The 13,241-nt window shown below is 36.4% G+C and overlaps 1 long non-coding RNA gene across 1 annotated transcript in view; it reads right to left on the bottom strand.

The window, feature by feature from the left end:
* The window catches only part of LOC141362158 (uncharacterized), a 270,438-nt gene that overhangs the window by 162,987 nt on the left and 94,210 nt on the right, over positions 1-13,241 (bottom strand). The gene's annotated exons all lie outside the window — the stretch shown is intronic.

Consider the following 13,241-nt stretch of genomic DNA (forward strand, 5'->3'; position numbering starts at 1 on the left):
TAATAATCGAGTGCTCGTATCACGTTAAGAATAAATGAGAAAGCAATAGTAACGTTATACAAGTAGTTTTATTAACTTTTACCTCGCGCCAAAACAATAACAACACAAAAGACACTAAATATGAATTAAAAAACAAGTAATAGTTTGATCATGACACCAAATACTGCTGATTTGATCTCATTTTGACGATCATAAACAAACAAGGCCAACATGAGAGCCAGGGTATCTCTTTCAGAAATGTAGCCCAGAGAGGGCGGTGGTCAGCGGGGCGAGTGAACACTGATGTCCGCTCATGCTTTGGTTCTCATTCGTACCGAATCTCACAAAGCAAACGTTCAAACAGGCGCTATCTTTACTAATCGACTGCAGATTTAAATATAATACATATACATTCACGACTGAACTAATCTTAAAACTACACTTTGTGACCAAGAAACGGTAATATAAAGTAACGGCTTTTCCGTCCATTGAGTTGTTATGAGCTTCAAAGCAGCCGAAAGTTTCACCTGTCATTCTGGCCGCCCTCAAATCTGTGGCGGAAGAAGTAGTTCTCAAACAAAGAGGCTTTTAAAATTACTCCGTTGTTGTTTTCTAGTTTTCGTTTTTTAAACGTGTGCCGTCGAACTGTTGTATAAAAGCAATATCGCTCTCGGAGTCATGTGATATAGCTCTATATCATCACGGCTGTGATTAGGCCAGAGGCATGAGGCCTCTGGTTTTCGTTTTTTAAACGTGTGCCGTCGAACTGTTGTATAAAAGCAATATCGCTCTCGGAGTCGTGTGATATAGCTCTATATCATCACGGCTGTGATTGCCTCCGGCACTCGGCCTGCGGCCTCGTGCCCCTGCCCTAATCACAGCCGTGATGATATAGAGCCACACCACACTCCTACTCGAGCGACATTGCTTAATTATACTATTATTTAGAGAAAACATTTCTTAAGTCCCTTTATATTTTGAAAAGCGATATAAAAATGTAATTGAACTAAACTTCAGATCTTCAGAAATGTGCAAGCAGAGGATAATAAAAGTGACCGATCTTTTGATGATTATCCTTTTGGTCATTGTTTTTAATATATTTTTTGTCTGTCTTATGGTGAAAAAATTTAAAATTTGCAGAGTGCAACACCCAAAAACAAGCTAAAGTTAAAGTTGAAAAGCACATTGTCTTGTTTTAGTCATAAAGGAAATAAACTGTGTGTGTGAGTGCACATGCGTGTGTGTTTTTGTAAATAAAATAAAAAAACTTTTTGTAAAACACTGCATTGTGAAGCTTCTGGGTTTAACATAATAAGGTTAAAGTAAGATTACGCTGCTCTGGATACTAGTATTTGGGTCAGGTTTTGCTTTCATTCTGAGGACTTTATAACGCACACTTTGTCATTATGTCCATAAATGTGAAAAGGCTTCCCTACTGAAAAATCCAGCATAAGCTTGTTTTAGCTTGGTTTTAGCTGGTATTGCTGGTGTAGCAAGCTGGGGCCCGTTCTTCGTACGTCGCTTAATACATCCGAGATCAAATGAGACATCCAAGATGTTTAGATCTGGCTAATTATGATCTCGCTTATTTGGTTCTTTGAACACCACTGCTGTTGATGATTAGTATGGCAGGATTGAATTATGTGAGATCACTGCGCGTTCGTGCACTGCAAGAAAAGGCAATACATCGATAGCAGAAACACTGATCAGCCACGCTGTGATTGGCCAGTTGTTACAATGGCCAAGAACACGCCCATTTTTTAACCCCTACAGTCTGAGAGCTATTGATGAAAGGTTGTGAACTTTTTATGACACTGAATTTAAAAACCCAGTTAAAGCTACTTTTGTACATAAATCACCATAAATAATGTAAAATTTTCTGTAAAAATATAATCTCTTTGCTATGCTTGTCAAAGATTGAAATTAATGATTGTAATTAAAATTTGATGCTCCTAAAGTACTTTAAATCTCTTTTAAAAATGCTGTTTTATCTGTTTGAAACAGCAACATAAAAAGCTGAATAAAAACAGGTGGTGGTCCTGCATCTTCATGTGATGTGCTGGCAGGAGTGATGTCTCTAAACTGATTGATTGTGCAGATAATCTCTGGAGCAGTTGCTCTTTCTTAAACCCACAGCCAATGCAACAATTTAATTCCTGATAAATAAAATTTTAATTGTAGTTTATTATAAGATAGTGTTTTCCTCTCTTTTGTGCAGTTGTAGATAATACACCAACACTTTTAGCAGTTTCCAAGAATGTGGTAATGTAAGGGAATGGTAATGTTATTCTTCATCAAAATATTATAAAATGTAACTCTTTCTGAGCAATGCACAGGACAGTAAAGAAATCCTCTCAGATTACAGTCCTTTAGAGAAACTATATGCAAGTGGTTAAATAAGTTTACTTAAATTGCATTATTCTTAACTGATTTCTGACTATATTAGCAGTATTCCACGTTAACTGAAAGTCCTGCATCTGCTGAGTCTGCACAGAAAAGTGTAGTAAAGAAGATATAGATATGTGCAAAAAACTTATTTGGATATTTTGGTCATTTTTGTCACAGGAAAGGGTAACATATTTGTTGACAACGTTTTAAAGATAGAACAGATAGAAATTACTAAACGAAAACCCTTTCATGCATGACATTGTAAGCTACTTGACAGTCTAAAGACAAAACTAAAATAGGAGATTAGTTTATTCAAATGAAAATGATTTCACACTGAGTACAGACAGCACACGTACGTCTGCCCTACGTCGGCTCAAGAGCGTACGTCGGTCTCCTTATCTGAAACATCTAATTAGTATCGGCCAAGTCTTCAGTCCAGTCAACGGTATTTCCCACTCATCAAGCTTGTCTGTTACGTCGGATAACTATACCGGAGGCCGATGCCGCGATTCTCTCTGTTTGTGCGTGCCCAGTTATTCCCTTTGCAACCCACCAGAGCAAAGGCGACATCATGGGTGTATCAAGTATGTACAAGAACTAAGTAAATGATAATAAGTGAAGAAAATGGAATCCGTTAAGTAAATGTAAATGATTTAATATAATATACAAGTAAAATAAATAAAATAGCAGCGCTTTCTTTGCTTTTAATGAGACACAGCTGCTAAGTTCCATTATTCCGAAGCAGGAGGGGGCAGTAATGCACATACGCTGGTTGCCAGCCGCCGTTAATAGCCAAGTAAGTTAGAGAAAAGGCAACTCGGGAAAGTAAGGAAAAATAAGGGATTATTGGTTTGTTTTACAAGTACACTGATGTTTTTAGAAACAGAGTTGTTCCCCTCCTTCGTAAAAAACCAAACAATTCCACGTCAACTCGAACACGCAAAACCCCGGTATGAAGCATTGCCATGAGCGCCGACTTTGCACGCAGACGTCCGTGGTTCAGGTAAGTTTTCGATATAAATCCTATATTAAAAATCTGTGACTCTTAAAAGTTAGTATTAGGCACTCCGTCTATTACAGCAAATAAAGTCATAGTAACATTTGTAGTACCAGCAGCGCTATTCAGATTTGAGGCATTTTTGCTAAAATGTTTGTGGATTATTTAATAAAGATTATAATTTCCATTAATTATTGTTGTTCTAAAATGTCTCTGTAAAACAATAAATGTCAGCCAACGATAGCTTGTTGATAGTCTGACCGACTAGAGGTAATGTTAACGTTGAGGACAGAAAGGTCATTTCTCTCGTCTTTTTTTTTTCACTTGTTCAGTATTGTGTTTTTGTTGCTATATAAACGATGAACTTAATATAGGCAGATGGCCATTGCTTGTCTGAACAGCATTTGGAAGTATTCTGAGGTAATTTAAATTTTAGGAAAAATATGAGGATGATCATATAATTGAGTTCAATAACATAGTAATTTTGGTTGTTTAATTTCATTATGAGTGTTTGTTTGATGTTTAAATTATCAACATAATATTATGGTTAATTGTTCAGTCCCGTTTGTTTGAAAAGCTTTTGCAAATATCTTGTCTGAGGTAAATTGACATTTTAAACACCTTTAGTGAGTGTGAATAATATGATTTTTGTCATATATATATATATATATATATATATATATATATTAGGGGTAGCACGGTTCACAAAACCCTCGGTTCGGTTCGTATCACGGTTCTATGGTCACGGTTCTCGGTTCAGTACGGTTCTTGTTGTTATTTTTTTTACACTCCAGAAATGTATTATCTTATTAATGTATTAATTATCCATAATTTAGGATACAGTATTAAAAAAAGTTATATCATGTAATCATGCACAAACTGAATTTGACTAAGCACATTATTGGGAACATCCCTGAGGAAAGCCAGGCAAGATTTTGACACAGCGAGAGGGAAGACATTGATGATTTCAACATGCTTTTCATTTATTTGGCAAAAAAGAGAATGTGTATTGCCATCTACATGAACTTTGTGTGCATTTTTAGCACACAAATATAACTTGCATTTATTAAAATGCCAACTTCAGTGTAGCTTTAAGATTTATCACTGAGAGGCTGCTTAAATACTGCAGAGAGAATATGTGAACGAGAGAGAAACATAACGTTTACACCTCTAATATTTAAATCCGTCTCTTTTGTCCACTTTTGACCATTTCTGTCCTGATTACTTTAAGGGGCAGTTTATGAAATAAGATCGCGCGACTTTCACACGCTAGCAAAATGAAACTACGCTGAAATCAGCAGCTTTAGTTTTATCAACGAAAGGCTAAAAATAGCGCTTAATACGAAAAGACGTAAAACAGTGTTCATTACCTCAGATTAGATAAATGGTCGGAGAGAAGGCTGTCGCGTGTTGCTGTTCGAACACATTCAACCCATAGCCTGCAGTTCTATCTATTGTTTTATTTCCGCTGTCATCATAGGTAACATGAAATAAAAAAAGTTTCCACACACCAAACTTATACGATGCTGGCGCATCCTCCAACTGCGGGCAGACTTCTTTTTCTCTCCCTCTTGCCATTTCTACACATAACATGACCGGCAGCACTCACTCTCCACACCAGTCACCAGTGTTGGGTAAGTTACTCAAAAAAAGTAATTAATTACTAGTTACTAATTACATCTTGAATCATGTAATTAGATTACTTTACAAATTACTCTCTCCAAAAAAGTATTTAATTACTTATTACTAATTACTTTCTAAATCTTATTCAGTATATGATACAAGAATAGGCTTGAAATGGCTCAAAGAAATAATATATAAATGTACATCGACTATTCTTGTCCCATTTTATGGTCCAATTCTCTCCAACTACTGCTTATTAATACTAAAGAAGTTGTTAATTTTAAGTATTGGTAGAAATGGGGAGGGTTAAGGATGTAGAATAAGGTTTTGCAAAATCTGTCATTAATATGTGCTATTAAGTATTAATAAACAGCCAACATGTCATTAATATTAATGCTAATAATCAACCAGTTAATAGTGAGAATTGTAAACTAAAACCATGTTAAATCCACTATAGTATACAAAGTATTTAGTTACATCAGAAGTAACTGTAATTAGATTACAAGAAAAATAAGAGTAATCCCTTACTTTACTTTTTCAAGGGAAAAGTAATTAAATTATAGTAACTAGTTACACCCAACACTGCCAGTCACCTCTTCTTTCGCGCTATTCGCGAAAGGGGAACACGCTATCTGAGGTCACATACAGGGCACGAGGCTACATACATTGCGCATGCCATGAACCGTTGAACCGTACGACACACACGAGCTCCGAACCGAGACAAGCGAACCGAACACACTAGTAAACGGGCAAAGTCTTGGTTCCAAACCAACAAAATTAATGTTATGGAGTGGCCAGCCCAATCTCCAGACCTTAATCCAGTTGAGAACTTGTGGGGTGATATCAAAAATGCTGTTTCTGAAGCAAAACCAAGAAATGTGAATGAATTGTGGAATGTTGTTAAAGAATCATGGAGTGGAATAACAGCTGAGAGGTGCCACAAGTTGGTTGACTCCATGCCACACAGATGTCAAGCAGTTTTAAAAAACTGTGGTCATACAACTAAATATTAGTTTAGTGATTCACAGGATTGCTAAATCCCAGAAAAAATAAATGTTTGTACAAAATAGTTTTGAGTTTGTACAGTCAAAGGTAGACACTGCTATTTTTTTGAACACACCCCTTTCAACTAATTGCCCAATTGCACAGCCTTAAGAGCGTGCATATCATGAATGCTGGGTCTTGTTTGTTTTCTGAGAATCTACTGAACCTACTGGTAACTTGTTTGCCACGTAGCAATAAAAAATATACTAAAAACCTTGATTATTTTGGTTAGTCACATTGTATTGCTATTATTTTGAACAATACTGTACTATACATTATACAAATAATGTAAGTTGAATTTACTTATTTGGAACACAGGAGTTTCTTTATTGTGGTATACACAAAACAAGATATTTTGATAAATGATGTTAAGTACACAGCTGCTCATTTACTTGAATAAAATTTATTTTTCCTATTATGGAAGTCAATGGGTACCATCAACTGTATGATTGACAACATTTATCAGATTAAAGAATTTTTGGCAAGTTTATAACAACATAAGGGTGAGTAAATTATAAAACTATAATTTTTAGGTAAACTTTTAGCTTTGAAGGATTATTTACTCAACCCCATGTTGAGTATTTACGTGAAGCTTTCTTAGATTTTGAGACGAAGTAAACACGTCATGTGTGTTGCTAATGTTGGGGCATGTAATGTGTAATACATGAACGTTTTAATAAATAGTCTAACGATTTATAGTCGTTGTACCCTATTGTTATAATATTTCTTTTTGACTGATTACATGTTTGTTTTATTTGTATATATCCTAGATGGACACATACTTCTACACTGTAGGCAGCAGTAGACGTGATGTATAATGCCAAACATGTAACATCATAACACACAGTACAAGGTGTCAGACTGGCATATGAGGAGCAAAGGTATGTGTAAGATGTGTATGATGTATTTAGCTAGTGATACCACTACCAGTCTTAAATGTATAACTGATGATGACAAAGTTTTTTTCTCTGCATAATCATAGAAACCAGGCAGTAGTGTCGTTTCACAATGTTTCCATCACCATTATCAGTGGATGCCTTTGCCTTCCATAGCCTGAGATTTCAGATTTGCAGCAAAAAATGTGATGCTGTGCAGGTATTTAAGTATTTTAGTAACTGTGTTAAATAAAGTAGTATTTACTTTGACAATAAATGTATTGCTTGTTTATATTTTTACAGGTTGTACCTTGCAGCCATCCATTACAATGTCACCAAGCCATAACAAAAGCAGGAGAGGGAAAGTACAAGGTTATGTTCCCAAAAAACACAAGCAACATACTGTAAGCAGTAATGTTTTTATTTCAAATATATTCATAAATAAAAACTTAATGTATGAAGCAGGGAAATAAATGATCAAAACAAAAGATTTATTGACTGCAATATTTCTACAGTTATGTGGATGATGTGATCAGGCTTGTGTTTGAGGTATTTGAAGATAAGCTGAAGGAAACCCCGATTCCAATGGACCTGGCATCACAGTTTAAAAGGCCTTCAAAGGATTTCATGCCATCTTCAGTGTAGGGGTCGTCGGAAGCCAACATACTGAACAGTCTGATTAGGAAGCTCCAAGCGTATTGGGAGAACAACACACGGCAGGATGATAACATTATAGTGTCGTCTTGGATAGCAGCAGCTGACAAAGCTTTGATATGCCATTTATCTGTATAGATAGCTGAACACAATATGGTTACTAAAGTATGTTTATTTGTATATTGTTTAACATTTAAATATATATTTGTAATAAATAAAAAAACTTTTGACTGAGTACTGTTGTAGTTCTGATGAGCTCTTCTTTGCTTATGTGAGCATTTCTGCCGTCTTCCCGTTTGCTCCTCCTTCGTCTCTTTGCCGGTTTCCTTTTGTAAACCTTGATTAATTAAATCATTTGGATTAACTTTAATTTACTGATGCATGTATATTGCATTTCATCTTTTTGGCCATCTGGTCCATCTGACACAACCTTTTTGACCCAACACTTGTGCTTCCACTTCCTCTTTTCTTAACTTGTGGTCGCACGTTATCTCTTGCAAAAACCGTGAAACTTTGGTTGACTAGTAGATTGCACCTAATAATGGCTCATATGGCACATCTGACACAACAATACACACGCCCGCATTAACTAGCCTATACTCCGCGAATATGTAAAAGTATTCAACACAAGGGCTAAAGATACAACATACATAAGCCTGCCAATGTAAACCTCTGAAAATATTATTTCACAATTCTGTCACAGTCGAGCCCTGAATACAACGGAGCAGCAAACAGCAGCAACAGACGCTTTGGCCTCAGATCACGAAATCACTATAGTGGTGACTGGAAATGAACCGAGTTTGGGCTGGGTAGCATGGTCATCAATGCTGGATAAATCAGATGGGGCAATTAGCATAGGTGTGATTGGCAAGGAACAAAAAAGCAGGAAAATATACGGCACACTTACCATGACGTGGCGACATACATACGCACGCACGCACACACATATATATAATGAAATACAGTTGAAATATAACTTGAGCTCAAAATTGATCGATCTGAGTGGCCAATCGTCAATCAGCATGGGCAAGTGCCACCCTGACCATTATATAACCTTGCCACTGCATCAGACTGAACAAAATCATTTTGTGCTTTTAAAGGTAAATACATCAACGCGTACAATAAGTGACTAGATCTATGAGGATTTTTATGTTCTTGTAAACAAATTTGTGCCCTTTTAGTAAAATCTTTGGTTGCATATGATAATAATAATAATAATAATAATAATAATAATAATAATAATAAGGCACACAAACCACATACACAACATGATAAATGAGATTTGACATTGGTCAAAACATGTTTAATGTTTATAGAATAATTAGTGGGGGCATTTAATACAGATTAAAGCTAGCAGTGGCAAACCGTGAGTACTTCAGCTGGGCCTTCAAAATATGCAATGAAGTGCAAATGCCTCTCCATGCGCAATTACGCATGGCGCAATAAATGAAAGTCACAAATTTAATGGATAGGTTCTACTTACTACACCGCCTTAATTCTTAAAAACAGGAAAATGGAGACAAGTGAGCATGGGGGAAAAAACACCAAAATAAATTGAGAGTAGTTTGTTTTTCATAAATTTTAAAATTCAGAATATAATACTAGGCTATTCGTATTTCGTTAAATCATACAGTGAACGTGTAAAAATTCTGAGCACGCAAAGTTAAATTACAGAATAGGCATCGTTTGCCTTTAAATGCAGTTTTAAAGTTTAAAATTACTTTAATCTAACTGATAAACACAAATACAGACTCTGCTGCTCTGTAAATTTGCATTTAATTTTTGTTTTTTGTAAATATATATTTAGCTGTAGGATAGCTTGTTAGTCTTTTTTCATAAGGGGAAATATAGCACCCTGCGTTCTCAGTGCACCTCCTTGTGGCTTATAACTGTTATATTTTGCGGGCTCGCAAAATCCCTAGCCCGAGCCCCGGTGAATGTTTTTGCATTCTCTGAGATTTAGTTAGGTAATTATATTGTATGTAATTCGGCGTCGCCTGCAGTCATTACTATCCTCAAGTAAAACTGTCAGGAAGTGAAAGTATAATTAAACCCATTATTTTTCTCGTGTTCACGTCTGATATGCGCAGCGCAGCTGCACGCGCATCTCTCGGCTGTGCTCTTCACGAGTACCCGCTTAAGTAATTTCGTTTTTACCTCAGCCATATCAAACTAGCCACAACGTCAATCACGTTTTCTGCCATTTACCTCAACCACTCTCACCGCAGAGATTCGGGCCATTAGACGGTCTATGATTAGGACTTCTTCTTCTTTGGTGTTTTACGGCAGCTCGCATCCAGCTTGTTGCATGATTAGGACTTCATGAAGGCTTACAATGCTTTGTTTTTTACCCGCCCACTTGAAATCAAAGCGTGATTGGTCGATTTGCCCGTCACTCTCCACACCAAAACACATAGCTTGGCCTTCCTTGGGATTCTTGAAGTCCTAACCAATGAATGAGCCAGTTTACCGGGCCTTAATAGAGACAGACGATTCTGATTGGATATGAACCTGACAGTAAGCTTAACGTTAGAACATAGATGAGAGAAAATATATTACATGTATTAAATTAAATTAAATATAAATTTAAACATGTAAAAACATATTTTTATTGAATACTTTATTATTTATTAGTATTATTATAAAAAATATTTTTATTAATTTTTTTAGGCCTTCTCTGAAGGCGTAGAAGGCCCTGAAGGTTCCCCACTGAAAGCTAGGGTAGGTAATGTTTGAGAGCTAGCAAAATTTGAAAATGGCACCTCTTCTAAGCTCCACCCCCTCTCGTTAGCACTCCGTCCAAAGCTACGCCCCCACAAACATGAACGCGCATCCACAGTCGGAGTCAGCTGCAGGTCACAGGAAAACCGAGTATTTCAACACATCAACCAAACGACTTCATGTCTCATTCACCTGTAAGTAAACTATATTTTTATTACAATGAATGCCAAAAATGCTATTGTTAGTAATGTTACTTGCAGCGTTCAAAGCAAACGTTACACGTTTGTTGTTGTATGAACTCTGAAATGTAGCTACGTGTCTTTGGATAAAAGCGTCTGCTAAATCAAAATTTAAGTGTCTTGTTTTGTTACTATCACTGGCAAACGTGAATTTTCTATTTTTATATATCTTCGTTATTTTGGTTGTTAGAGTTTCCACGACGAGAGCATTTGATCTGATCCTACATACAGTCCGCATCCGAGCACGTCTTCAGGTCAAAGGGGACAGACCCGTGGTCGTGCTCGAGGAAGAGGAGGTGCACGGGGTAGAAGCCGAGGAAGTCGAGGTAGAGGACGCGGAGCAAGTCAGACTGCAACCGGAGAACACCTGAGACATGACGATATTCTGCAAGCTCAACGAATTTCAGATGAGCAGGTAGCCAATCTATAATATCATTTTTGTTCTTAGTTGATATTTTTTCGACCTCAACATCAGCAAAAACAATAGGATAACAATAGTGAAATTATCAGTGCTGCAGCAGCCCAGTATATTTTTTAAAACGAGTAAAGAATTTTAATAACAATATAATATCAACAATATATACAATATAAACAATACATATCAAATTGAGTCCTTGGCACTGTCTGCCAATAAATAATTACCTGGCATTTACTGTGGACACAACATTTCTCTTAGAGGACAGGGAAAAAAAGAGTTCTAAAAATAAAGTTGAATCTTTTTGATGAACTATTGTTTTACAGGCCAGAATTCATACACTGAGCTTGGAAGAAACCCATCAGTTGCTGCAGATCTGCCTGACAAGGGACCCAAGCCTCATCTTTGATCTCCTCCATATGTCAACATCAGGAGATGCTCCTCCACCAGGCCCTCCAGCTCCGAGTCAACCCACTTGGTGTGTGTGCCGAAACTGCAGAGAGATGCCCTCAGATGTAGAAAGAAAGTGCTGTGGGCAACAAGACGACTCCTGTATTTCCATGCTGCCCCACATGGAATTGTACATTTTGCAGGAGGGGGTGTTGCGACTTGCCAGAAGGATCTGGAATGATGTCCGGGCTGTGGAGGATCTTCCAGACCCAGGGGAGAGCAATAAACAATTCCGCTACGCTGCATACCGGCAATAGTTTGTGTGGCAATATGGGGCACTGGGAGCTGGGCACAGAGTAGTAATTCCTAGTTGCTGTGTTTTGGAAAATTAGAGACCGCTACCCAGATACACATGGACAGTATACAGGTTTCATCCCAAGTAGGGTGTAGGCACAGTACAATAAATAGTATTTATTTTTGTGCCCTGCTTTTTATTTATTTTGTACTGGTTTATATATTGTTCTGTAAAATTTGCACTAATGTATACAGTATGTACAGTCATATTATTATTTAAATTTTGTCATGTTTGAATAAATATTTTGAGTTGATAAATGCCTTTCCTTTATCATTTTAGCATAAACAAGCTATTACTTTTCCTACCTCCTTACATGCTAAATGAATAATGACAATGAATGTGGTATAACACTTTTTGTTTTATTAAAAAAACAACACCAACAACAACAAGAGAGACCTAAGAGGAATACTTTTTTGAACAACCATCTGTCCTTTTGTTGCTTTTGATTGTCATAAACAATCTGTATTTACATATAATAAATTTGAAATATATATATGTTAGAAAATGAGTGTCCATGGATGGCTGACAGGTCAGGCTTTGCATGATGCGTTGTCTTCTGTGGTGATCTACTCCTTTGGCAGTGATTTACCTTTAGGAAGAATATCACAATTACACATCTGACAATAATTACTGTATCTCAAAGACACACAATGAATGACAACACATTTTTTTTCCCATTTCACACAGTGACAAACATTTATGTGATTCTTTGAATTAGTTTATCCGTAGCTTTGTTTAGAAAACTATTTTAGATCATAAGTTATGATACACTTGCGACTATGGCTGTGCAATATTATCATAATGTCATGTCCTAAAAGTCAGATAAGCAGTAACGTTACCTACGACCTGTAACTCAACTGACTTACACCGACAGAGAAGCTAATGTTAGCATTGGGCTAATACTAGCTACAAAAATAGCTACGTTGCCTAACGTAACATTTATCATGGAAATAACAAATCCCCCCGAAGCAAAACAAATTATTACCTGTTCAGCAGAAGACCGCAACCTCGGCATCGCTTTTCAGGCCCTTCAGCTCCCTCAGTTGTCTCCACCGTTCAAATGCTCCACCGATGTTTACGCGAGTTTGTCCTCTGGCTTTATCCAGTACCTGTTTAGTTGCAGCCTTTTCTGCCTCAGATTTTCTTTTTCTAGGTTTTTTTATTAGGGCGAGCAGTTACCAGCAAAGCTGCACTGTAAAAAATTTACTGTAAAATTTACAGCAAATTACTGGCAATTTTGGTTGCCAGTAAGGCTGTAATTTTTTACAAGTGTACTGTAATTTAAAATCTACAGTATAACTGTAAACTTTTACAAGTACACTGTAAATCATAAACTACAGTATGCATGTAATTTTTACAAGTGAACTGTAAATCAAAAACTACTGTATGACTGTAAACTTTTACAAGTATACTGTAAACCATAAACTACAGTAAAACTGTAAATTTTTACAAGTGTACTGTACATCATTACCTACAATTAGACTGTGATTTTTACAAGTGTACTGTAAATCATTAACTGCAGTTTTACAGCATATTTCTATATATAATTTAATGTAATGTA

This window comes from Misgurnus anguillicaudatus, chromosome 25, assembly GCF_027580225.2.
Source record: "Misgurnus anguillicaudatus chromosome 25, ASM2758022v2, whole genome shotgun sequence".
Lineage (NCBI taxonomy): Eukaryota > Metazoa > Chordata > Actinopteri > Cypriniformes > Cobitidae > Misgurnus > Misgurnus anguillicaudatus.